The sequence below is a fragment of the Manis pentadactyla genome, chromosome 9, assembly GCF_030020395.1.
Source record: "Manis pentadactyla isolate mManPen7 chromosome 9, mManPen7.hap1, whole genome shotgun sequence".
In the NCBI taxonomy this organism is placed as follows: domain Eukaryota; kingdom Metazoa; phylum Chordata; class Mammalia; order Pholidota; family Manidae; genus Manis; species Manis pentadactyla.
Window position 1 is genome coordinate 16,768,138 of NC_080027.1, and position 11,155 is coordinate 16,779,292.

General features: G+C 38.7%; 1 protein-coding gene across 3 annotated transcripts in view; it reads right to left on the bottom strand.

Moving 5' to 3' along the window:
• LOC118922228 (membrane-spanning 4-domains subfamily A member 3-like) overlaps positions 1-2,326 on the bottom strand; it is a 42,770-nt gene extending 40,444 nt beyond the window's left edge. For all 3 annotated transcript variants that reach the window (XM_057507034.1, XM_057507035.1, XM_057507032.1), the window contains exon 1: positions 1,848-2,326. The gene's annotated coding sequence lies outside the window, so the exon portion shown is untranslated. The remainder of the gene's footprint in view (positions 1-1,847) is intronic.
• Between the last annotated feature and the right edge of the window lie 8,829 nt (positions 2,327-11,155).

An 11,155-nucleotide genomic window follows, 5' to 3' on the forward strand; every position in this document is an offset into this window, starting at 1 on the left:
TCACTTCACTTTGGAACAGTAAAAACTAAACCTATTCAAACAGTAAACATACTGTTCCTCCCAACTAATCTATGTTGCGATATTATCATATTTATTTTTAAAATGAGAAAATGGAGACATAGAAAGTTTGAAGAACTTACCCAAACTTATCCAAACAGCTCATAAATGAGTTCAGATTCTATTAGAGACATTCTACTTTAAGGTCCAACATTTTGAAACCATTCTACTATATAATGTTGTATGGAAGAGCTTTCTGGGTAGCAGTAGAGCACAGTGCAAAGAGTTTAAGCACTAAGAAGAGCCAAGTTCAAATTCAAATTAGGCCACTTACCAGCTTACGATCTAGTAATGAGAACCTACATTTTCACATCTGTAAAATCATTTTAATTTCATATGAACATTGCAGGAGCAACTTTGATAATGTATGAAGTCCCTAACCTGATAAACAGTTGGTAAATATTCACTTTTAACTTTGTCTCATGTCAAAGAGGAATTGGAATATTGTTTGAGTATGTGTCACCAAGCAACCACCTCAATCATTACAGCTAAAAGATACGTATCACTAAAATATACACAGTACATTTACTCTCAAACAATATAGCTTCCTGGTATGCAGAGTCCTCTAAGAAAAAGTGATTTAAAAATGTGTTATGTGCATTTTCAACTGATGAGGTGGATGGTATGAGATTAACTATAAACCCATTGAACACTGCTGAATTCTGCCAAGACTACTGACTTTGAGTTTAGAATACTATCTGAATTCCTACTTTTTGTTGGAAATTCTATGGCAGCTCCATTTTTCTAATAACTTTACTCATTTTTGACAAAAGATATCCATGCTACTTCCTTGGAAAATAATGTTTATCTTTCCAGTTCTATATTGCAGGGAGTATATATCACACTTACTTAATGAGTAAAATGCTAAGAAGGTGAAGGTCAGAACATGTTCTAACTTTACTACATTAACAACTGCTACTTCATTCCTAATATAGGTTTCCTCCTGTTAATCTTAAAAATAAAACTGCCAGTTATTTTATCAGCAAAAATGGTTTTATTCATAATACTAGAAAATTGCAATTCAGGACAAGCAAGATATGGGAAACCACAGGCAAGTCCAGCGAACAAAGGAGAGGAAGACTCTTTTATAAGAGAAAGGCAGAGGTGGATAAGATTCTTATAAATAGGTAATTTGGTCAATTTTGCTTTTTTTTTTAATGGGAGAAATGTAGATTTCCTAATAAGGCACTATTTGAGTCCAACTATCTAGCTTTTAGTGTGTATCAGGCATCATTCTAGTGTTTTATTCAGATTAACCACTTTAGCTCTCACAGCACCCATATGAGTAGGTACTACCGCTATGATCCTTTCCATCTTACATAGGAGGAAGCAGACCAACAGAGGAGTTAAGTCATTTGTCCAAGGCCACACAGCCAGCAATTTGAGGAGTAAGGATCAGAACCTGGTAATCTGGCTCCAGAATATCCTTACTGTCCCTCAGAGCTCATGCAGAACTCACAAAATCACATGTCCAAATGGATATCCAGACCACGCATTATCACCAGCCCTGGCAGCTAAATCCAGGGACAGTCACTTGGATTTATATATGTAAGGAGTGTGTGCATGTCCATGTCCACATTATCCAAAGAACTAACTGTATAATTATGTCTAACATTTTCACCATGGTATCAGAGTAACAATCAAATTCTAGGGGAAGCCATCCCCATAGCTAAATGTTCCATATCCCTGCAACCAGGCAGAACACTCTGCAGACATCCTCAATGGCCCACAGGGCAGCACCTCTAACAGACAAGGGGGTTTTCTGTGCAGAGGGAATGTACAAGGTTTACCTTGGAGGCTTCAGGCCTTGAAGACGTCTTTCCTCTCAAGCCCCCTTGTTGTGAGTAGGAAAACCAGCAATGACCATGAGTGTCCTCAGGAAACAGCAGCCTCTAACTCAGGCTCACAGTATCTTTACCCAGTGAAACATATTAGATGAGTCAGCAAAAATGCTCTCCTGGCGGCTGAACAGTGATAACCATACGTGTGTCTAAGTTCTCAGATCTCCCCGGGCTTCCAGAAGGTTGAGTGCTGATTAGGAGACTGGCATCAGGAGGGGGAGGTGGCTGCCTATGAGATATTGCTGAACACATTGTTGGAACAAGACATAGAGGCAGAAAATATGGATAGATTGGTAGGAAAGGCTTGTGGGATGGAGGTGGACGTATTTGCACAGTAGGAAGGGACAGTCCGACAGTGAGAGCCGTGTCTGGAGGAGGCAGGTGGCCGCATGCAGTGTCATACTCTCACAGGCTCAGACAGGTGAGTAGTTAACAACATCACAGACAGAGTTTACATGCAGTGAGTGATGACTATGGAATGGTTACCATTCTAAACGCTTCGTTCACATTCACTCATTGTCCCCACCAGACCCAGGGCCTAGGCTCACCTACTCACCCAGTTTCACAGAGGACGGACCTGCGGCATAGAGGCGGGAGCCAGCTTTCCCAGCGTCACATGGGAACCGGCCCGGCTGTGTGCAACTCAGGATCCCAGAGGGGAGGTCAGAGGCATGTTTGTTACCCCTGTGACTGTTGCAGCACCTCCTTCCCTGGAAAAGTGGCCCAGTTTAGAAGGAAAACTGAATAATCATCTGAACCAATTAAGGGTGCTGACACAGGGGATGGAGAGATCGGAGCCAAGAGCCACGCAGTGAGGAGACGGAGCACGTGACGGTGCAGAGCCCAGTCCCAAGGCAGGTCCCGGGCAAGGCCTGGAGGAAGGCCTGGGGTGGAGCCCGGCCCCGTGTGCAGGTGGCGCGTCTGTGGGAAGGAGGGCTGTTCCCAGCAAAAATAGGCGAGGTCCCCCTTCTAGATCTGGGGCCCATGGGGGGTCTTGGTCACAGGAAGAGAAAGTGTCAGATACTAGGACCCAAGGACACTCAGGGAGGGGAGACTGTGAGCTCCGGGGCGGGAATATGGTGAGCAGGGACCCACCAGCCACAAAAAAGTCATTTGCAGGAGCTCTTTGCTCAGGGCTGCCACCTGGGCCTGGAGCAGAGGCACCAAGGGACTGATGGCAGAGACTAAACTGAAGTCAGGAGGAAATTCCAAAAGGATGATGGTAATATTGTGACCCTCCCTGCCTCCTTTAGCCAGAGTCATCCCACGTGGAATACTGAAGAAAGGAAGGGAGGAGGAAATAAGAGTAATTGGGGGTAAAGCTTCCTTGCAACCTACTTGTAAATTTAGAGCTGTGGAGGGAAGACCTCTGAAGGGAAATTACCTAACACTAAGACTTCAGTTACCTCATTTGTAAACAAGATCTTAGCACCCACCTTAGAGAAGAGCAGATACAAAGATTAAATGTCAGAATATATGTAGAGGTCTTAGCAAACAAGATCTTTACATGTGTTCAAAATAAATGAATAAGAATGAAATGCCTCTTCCATTCCTGAGAGTGAGAATGATTATGATAAATTGCTTACAAGAGAAGATTTGTAGACATTTCTAACAGTTGCATGCAATATTCCCCAATTAGAAGAGAAAAACATTTTCAAAGAGGCTGACTAGCTTTTGGTTCTGAAATATCATAATGAACAATCAAGGTCAAAATGCAAGTTGCAAACATCAGAAGGAAAAAAAATATTTTTTGAATGAAGTCAGTATTCTAACTGTTCACTTACAGGGACACCCATTAGACTATTGGAAAAGTGATGTATTTCTCAAGACATGCTTGTCTTAATCCAGTTACTAAATATAATTGTTTGCAGTATTGGTCTTACTCCTACACTCATGCCCACACTGACGTGCACATATTTACTACAACTATGCTCTTCATGAGGCAGTACCTTTTTATATCTTAGTATTTGTAAAAACTCTTACTGAGAAAAACAATGGTAACCATCTAAACTCTTTGGAGTTTGTGGAATGTGTTTGATTCAATACCTACTAGTTTATAACTTTGCAAGTTTTTAAGTCACTCCTCACAATCTACACCCTGCCAGAAGTGACATTATTCAGTATAATTGGGAGACAATAAATTCATGCTCTGATAGACAAATATTGTTGTCACTGGGCATGAAATAGTGAATCATCCAATAAAATGAAACCAATGATCAGAAATTAGCTTGATTCTTTTCTGTCTTGACCTCGTGCTATCTTTACATAAAAGTAAAGGCTTAGGTAGAGGTTGGTTGATGTCTAGTCTTCAAATTTGAAGGAAAGCAATTCATTTTTAGAATTCCTGAGGAAACCAGGAGAATTTATCATCACACATGTTGGTAAAAAGAGAAAGAGCCTATATAGAAAATGTTTGTACACTGGTTCTCAACTTTTCAACTACCTAGTGAAATCTTCTGGGGAGTTTATAAGGCATGAAACCAGTGTCCCTGGAGTGGATCCACTCACATGGGCACTTTTTGAAACAGTCCCAAGTGATTCCAGCATGAAACCAGATGGGGGAACCTCTGGGTAAATCTGAAAGATCCGTAAAATCAGATGGCTGGAAATGAAATAGGAAAGAAAAATTAATTTCTCAAAAAAAGTTTGTCCCTTTTACCAAGGTGGTTCACATATGGTATTTTAGGTGAGAAAACTGAATCTTAGCTTGAAGTTAAGGAAATTTCACTCATTGGCAGCCAATTTTGTAGGATTTCATAGTGATAAGTATATCCTCTGTGGTGCAAGATGGGCATTCAATGAAGAATTACAGTTCAGTAATTCTCTCTTATATCTATCTGATGTCTTTGTCTGCCTTCTCCCCATCAAAGGCAACCATTCTGTTTACTGCCTCTTATTTTATTTGTGTTCTTATGAAGTGCATATTTCTGTTTACATACATGTTTTAACTACGTAACTGCCATGTGTTATAGATTTCATTTTCCTCTTTTTATAGTCAGCTCTGTTATAACACCCTATGATATGTATCCTACCTAAGTCTCTAGTCTGCTGCCTCTGACTGCTTCAACATCTTCTTTAGCACACATTTACCATGTTTTATCTGACCACCGATCCAGAGATGAATACCTCAATGGATCCCAACCCAGCACTATAATGATTTGAAGATTCTTCTCATATCCATCTTCCTGAAATCTACGTGAAAATTTCTTTGCAATATACCACCAAATCTATGACAGCTAGGTCATAGGATATGCACATAGTTATTTTTGAAGAGGACTGCAAGATGTTTACTGTACAATGCCTGCACCACCCAGAAGCGCACAGTGTAAAAAGTTTCTGTATGTCCACTTTCTGTCATCTATAGCACCACGCAGCCCTCTATTTCTACCAGTATAAGAGTTGTCCTATGTCAATTTCCTAAATTTATATCCCAACTAAAAATAGAAGTGTAGGCCTATGCATACTCTAATTATCCCTGAATATTGACTGAGCATAAGTCTGCAGCACGTTCATGTGTCTGGGCATTCTGTATTTTGATTTGCTGAGTCAGCCTTACTTAGGACACAAACTATTCCCTTGGATCATTTCTGACCATTGCCAGACAGGTCAGAGCTACCTACCATTCTGCAGCCTGTGCCCCGTATGATCCTGGGCTTCCAGAATTTGTCTTTGATGGTGGCTGGGTTTGGGGGCCAAAGAGCTAGACTGCTCTCATTCTTGGTTTTTGAGGGGTCTCTGCAAGTGCATGAGAAATATCAGAGCAGGAACCTCTCAGGGCCCTATTATTTCTCCTCCACAAGAGGGAAAGGGGACAAATAGTGAATGACCCATAGTGAGTAGTGATTGAAATTTTTGTAACTTGTCTACCTGGCCTACCTAAGGCTTTTCTCCAAGGTCAACTACACGTGGGTAGGTGATGATGGAAAGGAAAAATGGGGAGGGACTAGAATTAGTTCTCTCAGCTTAAGCAGTTTCGTACATTAAAGAAACTTGAGTTTCTTCTGCTACTCATACAAAACTGTATGGTGTGGGCTTCACACCACATACTGAGTGCCTGGATCAATGAAGGAAACCTCCCAAGGTGGATTCAGGTAGTGCTCTCAGCCCACGATGGCATTGGACTTCTGGTTGTAAGCAGCTATGGGGCTTCTCAGGAAAGAGCAACTACTGTTTGCAGTGAGCTGAAGGTGATGCACAGGGATCCCACCCTGACCGATCTGCCCCAGTTCATTGGCCAACAAGACCTTCTACATGTCTTCCAGCCGCTTCTTGGTAAGTCATTCTGAGTGAGTCATCAAGTCACTTTTGTCTCCTGCCCAGAGTCAGCATGCAGATTTTCACTCAGTTGTTTTCTGAGCTTCTTAGTGCACTATTTTGGAGGTCTCCCTGCAAGCTACCCTCAAGATTCTGCTTGGGTCCATCCCTAGCTGGAATGTAGCTGAGATACTCAAATAGAAGTTGCCAAATTTAAGGACATGATGTCATTAAATCCTTGCTGCTTTTTCCTCTATTTTTCCATCTCCTTTCTATCTTTCCACCAAAAATCCCTGTTGGCCTCTCAATACTTTTCTTCTTTCAAGAGCATATATTTCATAGTACAATTTAAATTTTCTAAAAGCCTAATAAATCCCAGTCTAATAGTCTAACATATACTATTAAATGTATCTCCATGCAGTTAGGTCCATATGGAATGGAGATATCTGTGCCTTGTAGCCAGGCTAGCATGTTTTTATGTCAGGTTTATTGAAATATAACATATATACAATAAATTTTCTTTTTCAGATGTATAGTGCTATGAAGTTTGACTAATGTATATAGAAGTGTAAAGACTACCACAATCAAGCTAAAACAGTTACTCATCTACTAATTCTTAGTATGTTGAACTTTTTTCTCTTTATCTACAATTGATCTCAAACTCCATCATGTCACTAAAATCTACTTCTCAAGAAGAAGAATCTCTACTCTCACCTGTCTCTTTCTCCACTTCCCAGGGAAAATAGGAATATATGTGCAAGAAGAAAACAAGTCAACATTTAAGCATATGAGCTAATCAACACTAATTCTTTGATAAGTTTCAATTATACCAAGTCCAGCTTTCCTACAGCAAAACTGAAAACAAAGTATTTATTATATGTGTGAATTATTTTGGGTTTTGTAAATATTCTTGATGAATTCATCCCTCAGTCACTTATGCAGAATGAAACAGAGAATGAACATATACGCAGAAACTTATATTGCTATAGAGAGTCTGGGCAGGCTATCAGCTACAAACTTACAAATATAAAATATTTAATCTGAGGGACAATTGTGTCATTTTATTATTTGCAATTTCTATTTTTAAAATATAGCAGTTAGGTAAGGAGAAAATGAAACTATCACTATTTGCAGATGACATGATATTGTACATAGAAAACCCTAAAGAATCCACCAAAAAACTATTAGACCTAATCACTGAATTCAGTAAAGTTGCAGGATACAAAATTAATACACAGAAATCTGTCACATTCCTATGTACTAACAACAAACTAGCAGAAAGAGAAATCAGGAAAACAATTCCATTTACAATTGCATCAAAAAGAATAAAATATCTAGGAATAAACGTAATCAAGGAGGTAAAAGACCTATACTCTGAAAACTACAAGACACTTATGAGAGAAATTGAAGAAAAAAACAATAAATGTAAATCTATCCCATGCTCATGGATAGGAAGAATTAAAATATTGTCAAAATGGCCATCCGTCCAAAGCAATCTACAGATTCAATGCAATCCCTATCAACATACAAACAGCATCCTTCAACAAACTAGAACAAATAGTATGGAACCACAAAAGACCCTGAACAGCCAAAGCAATCCTGAGAAGGAAGAACAAAGCTGTGGGGATTATGCTCCCCAACTTCAAGCTCTACTGCAAAGCTACAGTAATCAAAATAGTTTGGTACTGGCCCAAAAACAGAGCCATAGATCAATGGAACAGAATAGAGAGCCCAGATATAAACCCATGCATATATGGTCAATTAATACATGATAAAGGAGCCATGGATATACAATGGGGAAATGACAGCCTCTTCAACAACTGGTAGTGGCAAAACTGGACAGCTACATGTGAGAGAATGAAACTGAGTTATTGTCTAGCTCCACAGAAAAATGTAAACTCAAAATGGATCAAAGAACTGAATGTAAGTCATGAAACCATAAAACTCTTAGAAGAAAACATAGGCGAAAATCTCTTGAATATAAACATGAGCAACTTCTTCATGAACACATCCCATCGGGCAAGGGAAACAATAACAATAATGAATGAGTGGTACTACATCAAACTAAAAAGCTTCTGTACAGCAAAGGACACCATCAGTAGAACAAAAAGGCATCCCACAGTATGGGAGAATATATTCATAAATGACTCATCTGAAAAATGGTTAACATCCAAAATATATAAAGAACTCATATACCTCAACACCCAAAAAGCAAATAACCAGATTAAAAAATGGGCAAGGATCTGAACAAAAACTTCTCCAAAGAAGAAACACAAATAGCCAACAGGCATGTGAAAAGATGCTCCACGTTGCTAATCATCAGAGAAATGCAACTTAAAGCCACGTGAGATGTCACCTCACACCAGTTAGGATGGCCACTCTCCAAAAGACAAGAAATAACAAATGCTGGTGAGGATATGGAGAAATGGGAACCCTCCTACACTGTTGGTGGAAATGTAAATTGGTGAACCATTGTGGAAAGCAACATGGAGGTTCCTCGAAAAACTAAAAATAGAAATACCAGTTGACCCAGTAATTCCATTTCTAGGAATTTACCTGAAAAAAACAAAGTCCCTGATTTGAAAAGACATATGCACCCCTTTATCACTGCACTATTTGCAATAGGCAAGATATCAAAGCAACCTAAGTGTCCATCAGTAGATAAATAGATAAAGAAGTGGTACATATACACAATGGAATATGATTCAGCCATAAAAAGAAAAGAAATCCCACCATTTGCAACAACATGGATAGATCTACAGGGTATCATGCTCAGTGAAATAAGCCAGGCAGAGAATGGCAAATATCAAATGATTTCACTTATTTGTGGAATAAAAAAACAAAACAGAAGAGAAGGAACAAAATAGCAGTAGACTCACAGACACAGATAAGAGACTAGTGGTTACCAAGGGGTGGGGTTTGGGTGGGTGGCAGGGGAAGGGTGAAGGGGATAAAGGGGCACAATAATTCACAATCACAATATAAGTTGGTCACAGGGATGGTAGTACAGCATGGAAAATATAGTCAATGATTCTGTAGCATCTTACTATGTGTCAGGTAGTAGCCACATGAGAGTTGGGGACGGTTTAATAATATGGGTAACTGTTGAACCACTGTGTTGTATATTTGAAACCACCATATATTTGAAAACAAGAGAAGACTGTATATGAACAATACTCTATTTTTTTAAAATAGCAATTATTTAAGTGACACCTTAACCAAAACAATATTTTGAGGCTCTGAAATCTTTGAGTATTTGATTTATAACCCTATGATAGCTCTTCACATATTGGTCAATTCACAGGAGCCCACAATGGATTTTAGGCATGTTTTCATGCCTAAGTGCTGGTGACAGCACTTGTGGACAGGAAGCTTTCATAAAATAGATGTAGATAGAGCGTTGGGTTCCTGCTGCCTGGGAGGTTTGTTAAGACACAACTGATGTACCACGTGAGAAATAAACTTTTGTTCTTTTAAGCCACTGATATCTCAGGGCATATTATTATTGTAGCAGAGCCTAATCAATGCTGTCTGCTGCAGGTGGGGAAACAAGCTTCTGCTTTATACAATGGGCACACTGAGACCTCAGATCTGAATTATTCACTCCTAGATTCCAACTGTTCCAGCAACAGTCAAATTGCCCTGAACTATTATTCAAGAACAAGCTGGGGAATATAATTTCCCCAAAATAACTTTTTTAAAAAAATCATGAGTTTGCATGGGTGAACAGGAAAAAAAAAGTCACAGGACAGGGGTGAGGAGCAGAATAAAAGGCTATTCATGTATTTTTAGTTAATTATAGAAATACAGGCTTGATTTAAATTCTTATGCTTAGCATTCATTGGAATAAGAAAGTGAAAAACATTAAATAGAACTCAGTCAAGAAAAGAGATCCCACAATCAGATCCCAACCCTTGTTTTCTTTTTCTCAGATGCCATTCAAAGTGCTCTCTGACTATCCAGCCAATTGTTACCTCAACATCTCAGCTTATCATGGGTAAAATATTCTACCCTCAATCTTTCCAATATTCCCAAATATTAGTAAGAATATTTACTATCCATACAATTGCATGAGCCAGACATCTAGTTGTCACGCTTAGTAAATTTATTTCTTACCCTACTTTAACTCCATTTGGAAATTCTTTCTTCTATCTCCAAAGCACATAGGAAATTAGTCCACATATTTTTCTATCTTTATTGCCAAAAAGTCAATTCATGATAACATCATCAGTTGCCTTAATTACTTATAAAATCCTTACAATGCCTCCAAGATACTGTTTTTATCCATTGTGCATAGGGTACTAAGAGTGTTTTTAAGATATGAATCAGATCATGTCATTTCTCTGCTTACAAGGCTTGAAATGGCTTCTGATTTCACTAAAACAAAAACTCTCTGTTCCTGTTGGTAGCCCTGAGAGGCTTCCCATGATTATGTGAGTTTCTGTGGACATGGACGTCTGTTTCTTCTTTTGATAAATGATTAATAAATTCATTAAAGATAATACATAAAACCTGGAATAATTCTCAAAATTAAAGGATACTTCCAGTTTTTGTGGAGGTAAAGATAGACTTGGTATAATTAAACATTAACAAAGTGTTAAGAGTAATTGATTTAGATATTTAACCAATGATTTGTTTTCCTTTTAAATGTATAATATTCCTTGTTCTACTTGGGAAGAAAAGAGGGAAACTGAAATGAGTTCTGATTGAACCACATGAAATCGATACATTTATATGTTAATAAGTACTTTCAAGCGTTTTAAACTAATAAATACAGATAATACAGGTAAAATGAAAATAACCAATAAGGAAGAGGGGAGAATTTGTGAAATGAGGAATGGACCTGGATTTGTTCTGGCTTCATTATTAAATATTCATGTGAATTTAAGACAAATTGCTTTCCCTTACTGAGCATAAATGACACTGCCCATAAAATGAAGAGGTGGGATTAAAGGTCTTAGGGCCACCCTTCTAAAAGGACCCTCACCATTTATAGTACAAAA